The following is a 12,526-nucleotide window of genomic DNA, read 5'->3' as shown; positions in this document are numbered from 1 at the left end:
CATTAGTAGCCGACATGATTGATCTAGTCACTTCCAGAAGGTGTCTATTCTTCCTTTCCGCAACTCCATTCTGTTGGGGGGGTGTCTACACAAGAACTTTGATGAACAATTCCAACTTTTTGAAGGTAGGAAGTTAGAGCAAGATTGTAATACTCACGACCATTGTCAGTTCTAAGTATCTGAATCTTGCTTTGAAATTGTGTTTGCACCTTGTTATGAAATACTTCAAAAATCTTCCCAACTTCTGATTTTTCCTTCATTAGAAACACCCAAGTGACCTGTGTGTGATCGTCATTGAAGGTGACAAACCATCTTGAGCCAGTAATGTTGTGAACCCGTGAAGGTCCCCATACATCACTATGGATTAATGAGAAAGGTTGAGATGGTTTATAGGGTTGTGGTGGGTAATGGCTGTGAGTATGCTTAGACAATTGGCAAGTTTCACACTGAAAATTCTTCTGATTTTTATTGAATAATGAGAGAAAAATCTTTTCCAAGTACATGAAATTTGGGTGGCCTAATCTGTAGTGCCACAACATTACATCATTTTCACTACTTGGAACTGTTGCTACTGCATAAGAATGGGTCTTCAATTCTTCTGATTTTTCAACTTTGAGAAGGTCGAGTCCAGCACACTCTTTAGCATTTCCAATCGTCTTCCCCGACTCCAAAATCTGAAATTCACACAGGTTATGAGAGAATTTAGCAACACATTTCAAATCTCTTGTAATCTTGCTAATGGACAACAAGTTACAATCAAGTTCGGGCACATATAGAACTGATTCAAGTGTAATATGTGGGGAGATAATAACTGATCCTTTACCCATGACCTTAGAATGTGTTCCATCAGCTATTCGAACAGTGTAGTTATAGGGACAAGGAGAATAACTACTAAACAAAGTTAAGTCTCCAGTCATGTGATCTGAAGCTCCTGAGTCAATGATCCATGACTCTATTTTTCCTTTGCTAGTGTTTAAGGCATATAAGAAATTACCTTTTTGAGCCACTGCTGTAGCAGTACCACTTTTTCCTGCAGTTAACATGGTCTGCTGAAGGAGTTTTTGAAGAGTTTTCATTTGTTCTTTGCTGAATGGTGATGAATTAGAGTTTACCTCAGAGTTTTGGTGGTGAACCACAGTGTTTCCTCTGCCTTCCTTGCTTTTGAATTGTTTGGCTTCTGGAGGTTTTCCATATATACTCCAACAATTCCCCTTGGTGTGGCCTGGCCTCTTGCAGTGATCACAACACGAGCGAGTTTTCTTTTGTGGTGGCTGAGGTTGGTTTCCTCTTGCTGCCATTGCAGAGCTTTCAATGGATGGGGCTGAGAGGGATGTCCCTAGCATGAGTTTCCTCCTGCTTTCTTCCCTTCTTACTTCTGAGAAAGCTTCCCGAATTTTTGGAAGTGGTTTGGTTCCAAGGATCCTTCCACGAACTTCATCAAGATCCTTGTTTAGTCCCAATAGGAACTTGTAAATTCTATCTTTTTCGACCAGGTCCTTGTATTTCTTCTGATCCTACGTACAACACCATTTAACTTCTTCATATATGTCCAGTTGCTGCCAATGTCCGTTGAGTATGTTAAAATACTCAGTAACTGAGGATTCTCCCTGTTGGAGGTCATGGAGTATGCTTTTTATCTCAAACACAACAGATGTATTGTCGACATCTGAGTACGTCTCCTTCACTGCATCCCATATATCTTTTGCAGTGTCATAGAACATGAAATTTTCACCAATTTCATTTGTCATGGTGTTGAGCAGCCATGTCATCACTTGGCTGTTCTCAAGTTGCCATTTTTGAAGATTGGTGTCCCCTTTCTTAGGACACTTGGAATCTCCTGTGATGTATCCTTCTCTTCCTTTTCCTTGGAGGAAGATCGTGACTGACCTTACCCATTGGTTATAGTTCTGGCCATTCAACTTATGACCAGTGATAAGGTGAGTAAGCCCGTCGTGTGAGCTGGTCGGAAATGATCCAGCCTCCGCCTTGAGTGACTCATCAGATTTTTGGTCTCCCATGACTTGATGGTGCTAGGTTAGGGATGGTTCAGATCGAGCTCTGATATCATGCGGAAAATGTCTGATATTATATTGATTGGAAAAATGATACATGAGCAGTATTTATAGAATACAAATGACTAAAGACCTGGGCACTATTCTAGCCTAAAAATCAGGGAAAATATTCTCTCTATGAATGCTAATAACATTGACATAAAAGTCCTAATTAGTTGTACAAATCAGACTCTAATTATTCTAATTAGTGTGCTAATTAATTTCATTTGACTTTCAACAAGAATTATTTGCGCATAGCATTAGCACCCTGCGGCGTTAATGACATACGTAAAAACAGTTACCTTAATGAATTCAAAGTCATGTAGTTCTTGTAAAAATGACGTAAATTTTTTTCGGTTTTTAATTTTTATTATATTTATGTATTTTACATTTTTATTTCAGTTGACTAAAACTAAGTGAAAATACTTTTATATATTTTTTGTTAAATTATAACTTAATAAAAACAAAAACAAAAAAAAATTAATCTATAGAAGGCTTGGCCTTTCGGCCCAAATCCAAATCAATTGAGAGAGAAAGAGGAAACGAGGTTATGACTTGTGAGAGGGGTGGAGGAGGAGGCCGAACTTGCCATTAGAATATGCTGAACTTTCCATGAGACAAACGTTGGCTTCTTCAACAACTTCATCGTCTTCTGATGACTCTTGATCATCAAGATCTTTCCATATAGACATCACTAGTTCTTCATGAAGAACTTCTTTGGATTGACTCTTGAGCTGAGGACAATTGTTCATAATATGTCTTGGTTTGTTGCGCTCACATTACACAACCTAATCCTTATCAGAGTTCTCCTCCTTGTACCGCTTACTTCGGAAAGTCTTCCTAAACTTCCTTCCGCTTAGGAACTTCTTGAATCCTCTAGATATAATTAATAGCTCATCAACTTCAGAATCAACACCCTCATCATCTGAACCTTCAAACCCAATGTGTTCATCAATTACTTCATCTTTTTTTTTGGAAGATTCATTCTTCTTGATGAATTCTAAATGCTTCTTAAAGAATGATTAGCGTTCACTGACTACTAGTATCTTTTGAACAATTTAGCATAAATAGCTTTAGAATGGTTTGGTGTTCAGCATTTGGCGGACATATCACCATGTGAATTACTTTCTAGTACTTCAACATTTTCTGAATGTTGATATCATCAACATACGAGTAAGACTTCAGAATATGACGCAATCATCTTAACTCTTTGATTTGCACTCCAAAATGAGTCGTATTAACATCATTTATTTTTCCACTTAAAAGTTGTGCCTACAAAACTTCAAAGTACATTGTACTATAAAAACTTAATTAAGTATGTTGTTACCATCAAAGCTCCACATGAGGATATCTCCTTCAATTACATTGTGTGATATTTCAAGACTAGAAAAAGGAGCCAACCACTTGTTACCTATTTTCTTTGACTATTTCAACATTAAGTTCCTCTACCTTTAAATGAAGCTATTTTACCATTCTTTTAATTTTCATATGAATAAAATCATTAAATCTTGATTTTATTTTTAAATATTTTAGGGTTTATAACATATTGGATATATAATGTAAATAAAAAAGTTCAAAAATTAAAATAAAAAACTAATGAAATCTTGAATTATTCTTTTGGAATAATATTCGGGTTTGAAGAGGGGAAACTTATTATTTTTTCTTAAATTTAACATTTAAACTAGTGAGTTTTCTTTCGAAGAATGTCCACAATAATAAAATTGATTCAATCTTAGAAGATTTTAATTAAAAGAAAAAAATTTAGAGTTTTTAAGTAGAATAATAACGAGTGCGGAACTTTGATTGCAACAAATTAAAAAAAAGTTGAGGGATCAAATATGCTTAAATAAGGTTGTCTAATTACCCAATGTAAGTATCGGGCAAGATCACCCTATTTATTGGAAAATTAAAATCACACATAGTCCAAACGAGAAAATCATTGCTTAATCATAAGAGAGCATGACCAATCAATTTGTTGAGATTCTCAAACGATGATCTTTTTGGCCCAGCAACAGAATCATGAGCCAATTTCTTCCATTTCAAAGCATTCTCTTTCATCACCTTCCCCTTCTCCCCATTCATCATCTCTCTCACGAGGCTCTCAACTTTGTCCCTCTTAGCATCTTCAATCTCCAAACCAATCCCACACTCTTTGCAGCAAAACCGACAATTAGTCTGCTGCTCCGCAAAGAAAGGCAAACATATCATCCGAACACCCGCACACACACTCTCCAACGTTGAATTCCAACCATTGTGTGTCAAGAACCCTCCAATTGTAGGGTGAGCCAACACTTTCTCTTGTGGACACCAACTTAACAATAAGCTTCTGTCTTTGGTCTCTGCCACAAACTCTCCTGGTAGAATAACATTTTCACCGGCCACAAGATCAGGTCTTATGATCCACAAGAATGTTTTGTTGCTATTAGCAAGCCCCCAAGCAAACTCGATCATTTGCTCATTCGTCATCACTGTGATGCTTCCAAAATTAATATAAACAACAGAGCTTGGTTCTTTGGTGTCAAGCCATTTGAGACACTCTGAATCCTCCTTCCAAAGGTTGGATCCAATTGAGTTCAAGTCCCTTTCAGTGACATCCTTTATGAGAAGATTTAGAAGACCAATGGAAAAGACAGGGGAAAAAATGGATGAGAATGCTTCCAAAACGTCATGCTCTAAGGCATCAAGCGTGTTTAGAATGATTGCTGAGGCTCTCTGAGCTCTCTGGCACTCCTTCATTGTGAAATTAAAGATGAAATTATCTCGGTCTGTGGTTCTCATGAAGCTTGGAAAATCCCTCAGCCGGATTTCTTTCATGTCGGGCACCCAATCGAGGGTAGTCTCCAAATATCCATTTGTGATGTCACTTGAATCTACACGTCAAATATCATTTACTTAATGAAAGGATGCTCAGAGCTTCACTTTTAAGGCCACATTCTTTCGACATACAATTTAGTAGCGGTTAAAAACGACCACAACTATAAAACCATAAAAAGTGTGTGTGTCGCCCTGTATGGTTGGCAAAAAATGTATGTTCATGTATCATCACTCATATCCTTAGGATCGCTAGTAACACTCACTCATAGTGTCTAACCAACATTCTTTATTTATTACTAGTTGAAATTCATGTAGGGTTAATTATAATATATGGGTTTCACTTACTATTAGGTTGGATATTTTAACCAATAAATGTGAGAATAATAAAGTGTTAAAGTAAATGTAAGTAACATTTCTCTTACACAGTGCGTTTATTTCAACATTTTTACTAAAAGACACTTTTTTTTAATTAAAAACTCATTTCTTAAAAAAAAGTAAAAAGGCTTATTTCAGCTTCTTTTTAAAAATCATTACTTTAATGAAAATTGGAACCATATTATTTAGAAAATATTACTTTAATTAGCTTATTAGAAAATCTATTAGGATAGATAAGAGAGACAAAAAAAAAGAGTAATTTTAAAGAGTGTAACAAAATGACGGAAAACAAAATTTGGTGCTTTTCATAAGGTGTTGCTTCAATATCATTTTAAAATGGGAGAGTGTGGAAACCCTTGGTTTCATTATTTCGAGTGTAAAAGATTAAATGGTAAATTATAAAAATTTGCTACACAAAAAATCATGGCAAATTAAGGCTTTTTTTTTTGTCAAAGGCAATTGGTTTTTGAAAGGACATAAAGGCCTTGTTTGGAAAAACAACTTAATTAAGACCTTATGGTCATAAGCTATTTTTAAAAATTTATTGAAATAAATTAAAAATAAGTTGTATATAAGCATAAGTTGTTTTTCATAAGCTATCCTGAGTAGCTTATGAAAATAAGCTGAAAATAGCTTATGGCCTGCCATAAGCTGTTTACATAAGCCCTCCCTAACACTGGCATAAGAGCTTATGCTGTCAGATAAGCTCAAATAAGCTCTTCCAAACTGGGCCAAAATCCCTCCACTTTTAAATGATACCAGAAAAATTCTTTTTTTTTGTCCAAGATTAATACATTCAAGGGCAAAAGCCCAAAACAGGCCGAAGCCCAAACAAATTTGCTGATAATACAAGACCCAAACACATAACAGGCTAAGCACGTGGTCTTGCCAGCAGTTGAGGAAAGCAATAAAGAAGGGGGACAAGCTTTATAAATTATTTCGACCAAAAAAAATAAAAGCTTTATAAATTATTACCATAACCAAGACAGAAAAACTCATCCTCTAATAACTGTCTGCAATAAATTGTCTTTCCTAAAATAATTTTTAAAGACGAGGATCCGTTCCAAATAATTTTTAAGGACGAGAACCATTTACAATAAGTTTTTTGACGAGAAATCTAGATCAGACGGCGACATAAAGACAGAGACTAAAATGATGCGTAACCCTAAAAAATAACCAATCTCTTATGTGAAAGCCATATAAGCCTTTTTCTTTAAAAATCTGAACTACTCTAAACTCATATAATTAGCCTGTAACAAAAAAAGCTCATATAATTAGCCATTTTTTATGTGTAACATTCTTAATACACGTATCAATGAATTGAGACTTAACATACACACAGTAAAATTTGCAAATGTATTCTCCAAATTCATTCAGACCTAATGCACTTGAACCATGTACTTTCTTTCTATAACCATCATTGATAGTGATGATTAATTTAAAGAAAAATAATTTATAGGCATACACACAGTGTAAATAGAGTAATTATTCATTCACACATCACTTTCTTTTTCATCTCACTTTCACACATTTTTTTTCCTATCTTTCCGCATTTTCTAGTCACATCATATATCATATCTCTCTCTTTTCTCTTCTTATTTACCTATGGTGGAGGTGAATAATATGTAAACCAAACATTATTTGTGTTTTTTTTTCTTCGGATAAGCACATTATTTGTGTAAATATCCATAAGACATGCACACAGAGACAGACAAAACTTTATGTATGCAACTTATGGTTTTATCAATCCGAATTAAGGAGCTAAGTTCAAATTCACATATATGTGAAACCATTTCTCATTAATTATTCTAGAAATAGAAATCAATTTTTTACCTTTGAGGGGTATTAGGTGTTAGTTGTATAGGGTTTGGGCCTTAGCCCAATATGGTTTGTTGTATGGGTAAAAGCCCAATTGTAAGAGTCTGTATGTAGAATGAGTTAGGTGTAGAGAACTCTGTATAAGTACTTGAAGTATTGAATGAATGAAAGTAGTTGTTGGTTGCAATCCAAAACAGAAAGTGTATTCTCTCTATCTCTCTATCTCTAACATTTGGTATCAGAGCTCCGTAAGGGGCCTGAACCAAGAAAAGTGCAGTTTTTGTGAGAAAAGCGTGTTCGATTGAAAGAGAAGGAGAAGCGTGTTCGATTGGAAGAGAAGGAGAAGCGTGTTCGATTGAGGGGGGAAGAAGGGTGTTCACAACAAAGAATAGTGATCGCCATGGGAGACAATTCAAGAGACAATTCAAACTATGCACAACCTGCAATTCCCAAATTTGATGGGTTCTACGATCATTGGGCCATTTATGGAGAATCTTCTTCGATCGAAGGAGTATTGGAGTCTTGTTGAAAATGGAATCCCTGTACGGCCACAGAATCCCACTCCAGAGCAGATCAAGGCACATGAAGATGCAAAGCTGAAAGATCTCAAAGCCAAGAATTATCTGTTTCAATCCGTTGAAAGGAGCATCATTGAGACAATCTTGAACAAAGATACATCAAAGGGAATATGAGATTCGATTAAATCCAAGTATCATGGCTCGAACAAGGTGCGCAGAGGCCAGCTGCAAGCTCTTCGTCGCGAATTCGAAGTTCTTGGAATGCAAGAAGGTGAATCAGTCAATGATTATTTTGCAAGAACCCTAGTCATTGCTAATAAGATGAAAATTCAAGGTGAAGCTCAGTCAAAAACTGTGATTGTGGAGAAAATTTTGAGATCCATGACCCAAAAGTTCAATTATGTTGTCTGCTCCATTGAGGAATCAAACAATGTAAGTACTCTCACCATTGATGAACTTCAAAGCAGTCTTCTTGTCCATGAACAACGAATGAAGGGATACAAAGAGGAAGATCAGGCCTTGAAAGCTACCAACTCCAATTCTGGCAGAACTGAAGGACGAGGAAGGGGTCGAGGATTCAGAGGAGGTCGTGGCAGAGGAAGAAACTTTCTTAACAAAGAAAGCCGTTGAGTGCTACAAGTGTCACAAACTTGGACATTTTCAGTATGAATGCCCAAGTTGGGAAGATGGTGCCAACTATGCAGAATTGCAAGATGAAACAGAAGAGTTGTTGTTGATGGCACGTTCAGATGGGAATGATCAACCTTCAAGAGGGAAGGTATGGTATCTTGACTCTGGTTGTAGTAATCACTTGTGTGGAGTAAAAGAGTGGTTTCATGATATAGATGAATCATTTAACACAACTGTGAAACTTGGCGATGATTCAAAAATGCTGGTAAATGGAAAGGGAATTGTGAAACTGGATATTGCTAGTCTCACTCAAGTGGTAACTGGTGTGTATTTTTCACTAGAATTGAAGAACAATCTATTGAGTGTAGGACAACTTCAGGAGAAAGGTTTGGCTGTCATATTTCAGGGTGGATGGTGCAAGGTTTATCATCCTGAGAAAGGGCTCATTATTGAATCTAAGATGACATCAAATAGGATGTTTCCCATAATAGCTTATGTTCAAACTCCTAGATGTCATAAAGTAACTGCTGAAAGTGCTACTAGTTTATGGCACAGAAGATATGGCCACATGGGGATAAGTGGGCTAAAGGTGTTAGCTCAGAAGAATATGGTCAGAGGGCTACCAGAATTGAAAGAATTAGAGGGTGTGTGTGATAATTGTTCAAAGGGAAAACAACATAGAGACTTATTCCCACAACAGAACACATGGAGAGCATCACAAAGACTTCAACTTGTTCATGCTGATATCTGTGGGCCTATTAAGCCAGAATCCAATAGCCACAAAAGGTATTTTATTACCTTTATTGATGATTTATGTAGAAAAACTTGGGTTCATTTCTTATCTGAAAAATCCTCAGCTTTGGAGTTTTTCAAGAAATTTAAGGTAGCTTCTGAAAAGGAAAGTGGAGAGGTTTTATGCTGCTTAAGAAGTGACAGAGGTGGTGAACTCACCTCAAAAGAATTTGACCAGTTTTGTGCTCAGCATGGTATTAAAAGACAACTTACTGCACCTTATACTCCCCAGCAAAATGGGGTGGCAGAGAGGAAAAACAGAACCATAATGAATATGGTCAGAAGTATGTTGTCAGAGAAAGAGGTTCCCAAGGAATTTTGGCCAGAAGCAGTTAATTGGGCTGTGTATGTTCAGAATAGAAGCCCTACATTAGCAGTCAAAGACATTACCACAGAAGAAGGGTGGAGTGGATTGAAGCCATCAGTGCATTTCTTCAGAGTTTTTGGGTGCCTTGCTTATGTTCATACTCTTGAGAAACAGAGAAAAAAACTTGATGATAAGAGTATTAAGTGTGTGCTGTTGGGAGTCAGTGAAGAATCCAAAGCTTACAGATTGTATAATCCCATTACTCAGAAAATCATAATTAGTAGAGATGTGATATGTAATGAGTATGCAAAATGGGATTGGGGAAAAGAAAAGGAAAATGGACTTGATCTATTAGATCTCAGTGATGAGACCAGAAATAGTGCAGACTCAGAAAAAGGTTCCTCAAGCACAAGTGGTGCATCTGGACTTCCAGATTCTGGAACACAAGGTAGTTCAGCAGAACCAGAACCAGAAACCTCTACTACACAAACTGACACTGCTACCAGAGATCAACCAGAAGTAGCAATTAGTGGAGGGAGTAAGAGGACTGTTACTCAACCAAACTGGATGAGAGATTTTGTAAGTGGGGATGAGATTGATGATGATGACTTTAATCTTGCAGTGTTTACTCCCTCAGTTGATCCCATTTCATTTTCAGAAGCGGTTAAAAGTGAGAAGTGGAGAAAGGCAATGGATTTGGAGATGGAATCTATAGAGAAAAATAACACTTGGGAATTGGTCATTCTTCCACCTGAGGCAAAAAGTATTGGTGTCAAGTGGGTATTTAGAACTAAGTACAATGAGAAGGGAGAAATTGAGAAGCACAAGGCAAGGTTAGTAGCAAAAGGGTATGCAGAGGAGTATGGAGTGGACTTTGTTGAAGTTTTTGCACCAGTGGCTCGATGGGACACCATTAGAACTGTTTTGGCTCTTGCTGCCATCAGAGGTTGGGAGGTGTTTCAGTTAGATGTTAAAAGTGCTTTTCTTCATGGAGAATTAGGTGAGACTGTTTATGTGGAGCAACCACAAGGTTATCATAAAAAGGGTGAAGAGAGCAAGGTGTATAGACTGAATAAGGCGTTGTATGGACTGAAACAGGCCTCTAGAGCCTGGTATAGCAAGATTGAATCTTATTTTCAAAAGGAAAGCTTCTTCAAGTGTCCATCTGAGCACACTTTGTTTGTTAAGACTGGAGAGAATGATGCAATTCTGATTGTAAGTCTTTATGTGGATGACTTAATCTTTACTGGAAACAGTGAGTCTATGTTTGAATACTTTAAGACTTCCATGGAAAAGGAATTTGATATGAGTGACCTAGGAAGAATGAGCTACTTTTTGGGGGTGGAGGTTACTCAGAACTCAGAGGGAATTTTCATTAGTCAGGGGAAGTATGCTAGAGAAATTTTAGAAAGGTTTGGAATGAGCAATTCTAACCCAGTACATAATCCTATGGTTCCTGGCACAAAGTTGTCCAAACAAGGAGGAGGAAAGTTGGTAGATCCCACTGAGTATAAGCAAATGGTTGGCAGCTTGATGTATTTGACAGCTACTCGACCTGACATTATGTATTCTGTTTGTTTGGTCAGTAGGTACATGGAGAGGCCCACTGAGTTACATTTGCAAGTTGTGAAAAGGATCCTCCGATATGTGAATGGTACTGCAGATTTTGGAATTAAGTACAGCAGAGAGGGAAAAAGAAATATGGTTGCTTTTACTGACAGTGACTATGCAGGGAATATTGATGACAGAAGAAGTACATCTGGTTATGTGTTCCTTCTTGGAACTGGTTCTGTTGCTTGGTGCTCAAAGAAGCAGCCAGTGGTAAGCCTTTCTACCACTGAAGCTGAGTTTATTTCTGCTGCTCTTTGTGCCTGTCAGTGTATCTGGCTGAGAAGAATCCTATCAACTCTTGGTTTTTCTCAGAGCAAGTCTTCCATGATCTATTGTGATAGCAGCTCAGCTATCAAACTGTCCAAGAATCATGTGCTTCATGGTAGGAGTAAACATATAGAAGTTCGATATCATTTTCTGAGAGACTTAGTCAAGGATGGAAGAATAGAACTTGTTCACTGCAGCACAGATGAACAAGTCTCAGATATCATGACCAAACCTTTAAAGGGTGATAGTTTTGTGAGACTGAGAGGAGAACTTGGTATGTGTAAAGTGAGTGAATAAACTGACTTGAAGTTAGCAAGTTCAGTTTAAGGGAGGGTGTTAGTTGTATAGGGTTTGGGCCTTAGCCCAATATGGTTTGTTGTATGGGTAAAAGCCCAATTGTAAGAGTCTGTATGTAGAATGAGTTAGGTGTAGAGAACTCTGTATAAGTACTTGAAGTATTGAATGAATGAAAGTAGTTGTTGGTTGCAATCCAAAACATAAAGTGTATTCTCTCTATCTCTCTATCTCTAACATTAGGCCCTTTTCAATGAGTTGGTGATACTGAACAAAACCCATGATTCCATGAACCCACATGCGCTTGTGGTCCAAAACAGAACATCTAGAATGTCAAATTCTTTGGCAGCTTCTAGAGTGAAGCTCATGATCCCATCAGAAACTATGCATGTTACGGGTGGAACATCTGAGGAAGCATCATTGAGCTTGGAAAGAAGGCTTTTAAAATGAGGCAGGCAAGTTCTACTTGTGGACTCACACAAGGAAGGTATGTCCTGTGTAACATCCAAGTCATTATCAGGAAGGCCATCAGGGATGGTTTCAAAGCGAAATGAAGGGACGCCATTAAGGGAATCAGGACCTCTAGCTTTGAGAAGGCGTTTGTGGTTGTATTTTGTGTGGACAAAAGTTACATGAAAACCTCATTTGAAATGGAGGAGTTTTGCCAGTTTCAGCATTGGGTTTATGTATGTGACCTTGTGCCGGATATGGAATGCACACAACATGAGGCTTCTTTTAGAGTGGAGTGTACGAACCCATTTAAATTTTATGCACAAATGAAAGAATAGGCAATATATGCTTGGTGCTTGATGTTTTTTTCGCAAACCAGATTTTATAGGGAAGATTATAGGTGCGCTGATGTCTATCCAAATTTATGAGGTTAATAGCTACCTACAATAAACGTGTAAATAAGTTTTTTCCGTTTTTTTAAGGGATAATTATTGACTCTTAACCTTATATATAGTCTTAATTGTTCTGATTAATGAAGGATTTGTTTTTGAGTTATGATCAAATATTCCCTCGGTTCATAATTAATTGTCTATTTAGGG

General features: G+C 37.1%; 1 pseudogene; it reads right to left on the bottom strand.

Moving 5' to 3' along the window:
• Positions 1 to 3,998: 3,998 nt before the first annotated feature.
• LOC130730501 (7-deoxyloganetin glucosyltransferase-like) lies at positions 3,999 to 12,236 on the bottom strand (annotated as a pseudogene).
• Between the last annotated feature and the right edge of the window lie 290 nt (positions 12,237 to 12,526).

This window comes from Lotus japonicus, chromosome 1, assembly GCF_012489685.1.
Source record: "Lotus japonicus ecotype B-129 chromosome 1, LjGifu_v1.2".
Taxonomy (NCBI): domain Eukaryota; kingdom Viridiplantae; phylum Streptophyta; class Magnoliopsida; order Fabales; family Fabaceae; genus Lotus; species Lotus japonicus.
Note: the sequence above shows the minus strand (reverse complement) of the source record. Positions and strands in the feature narration are given on the sequence as shown.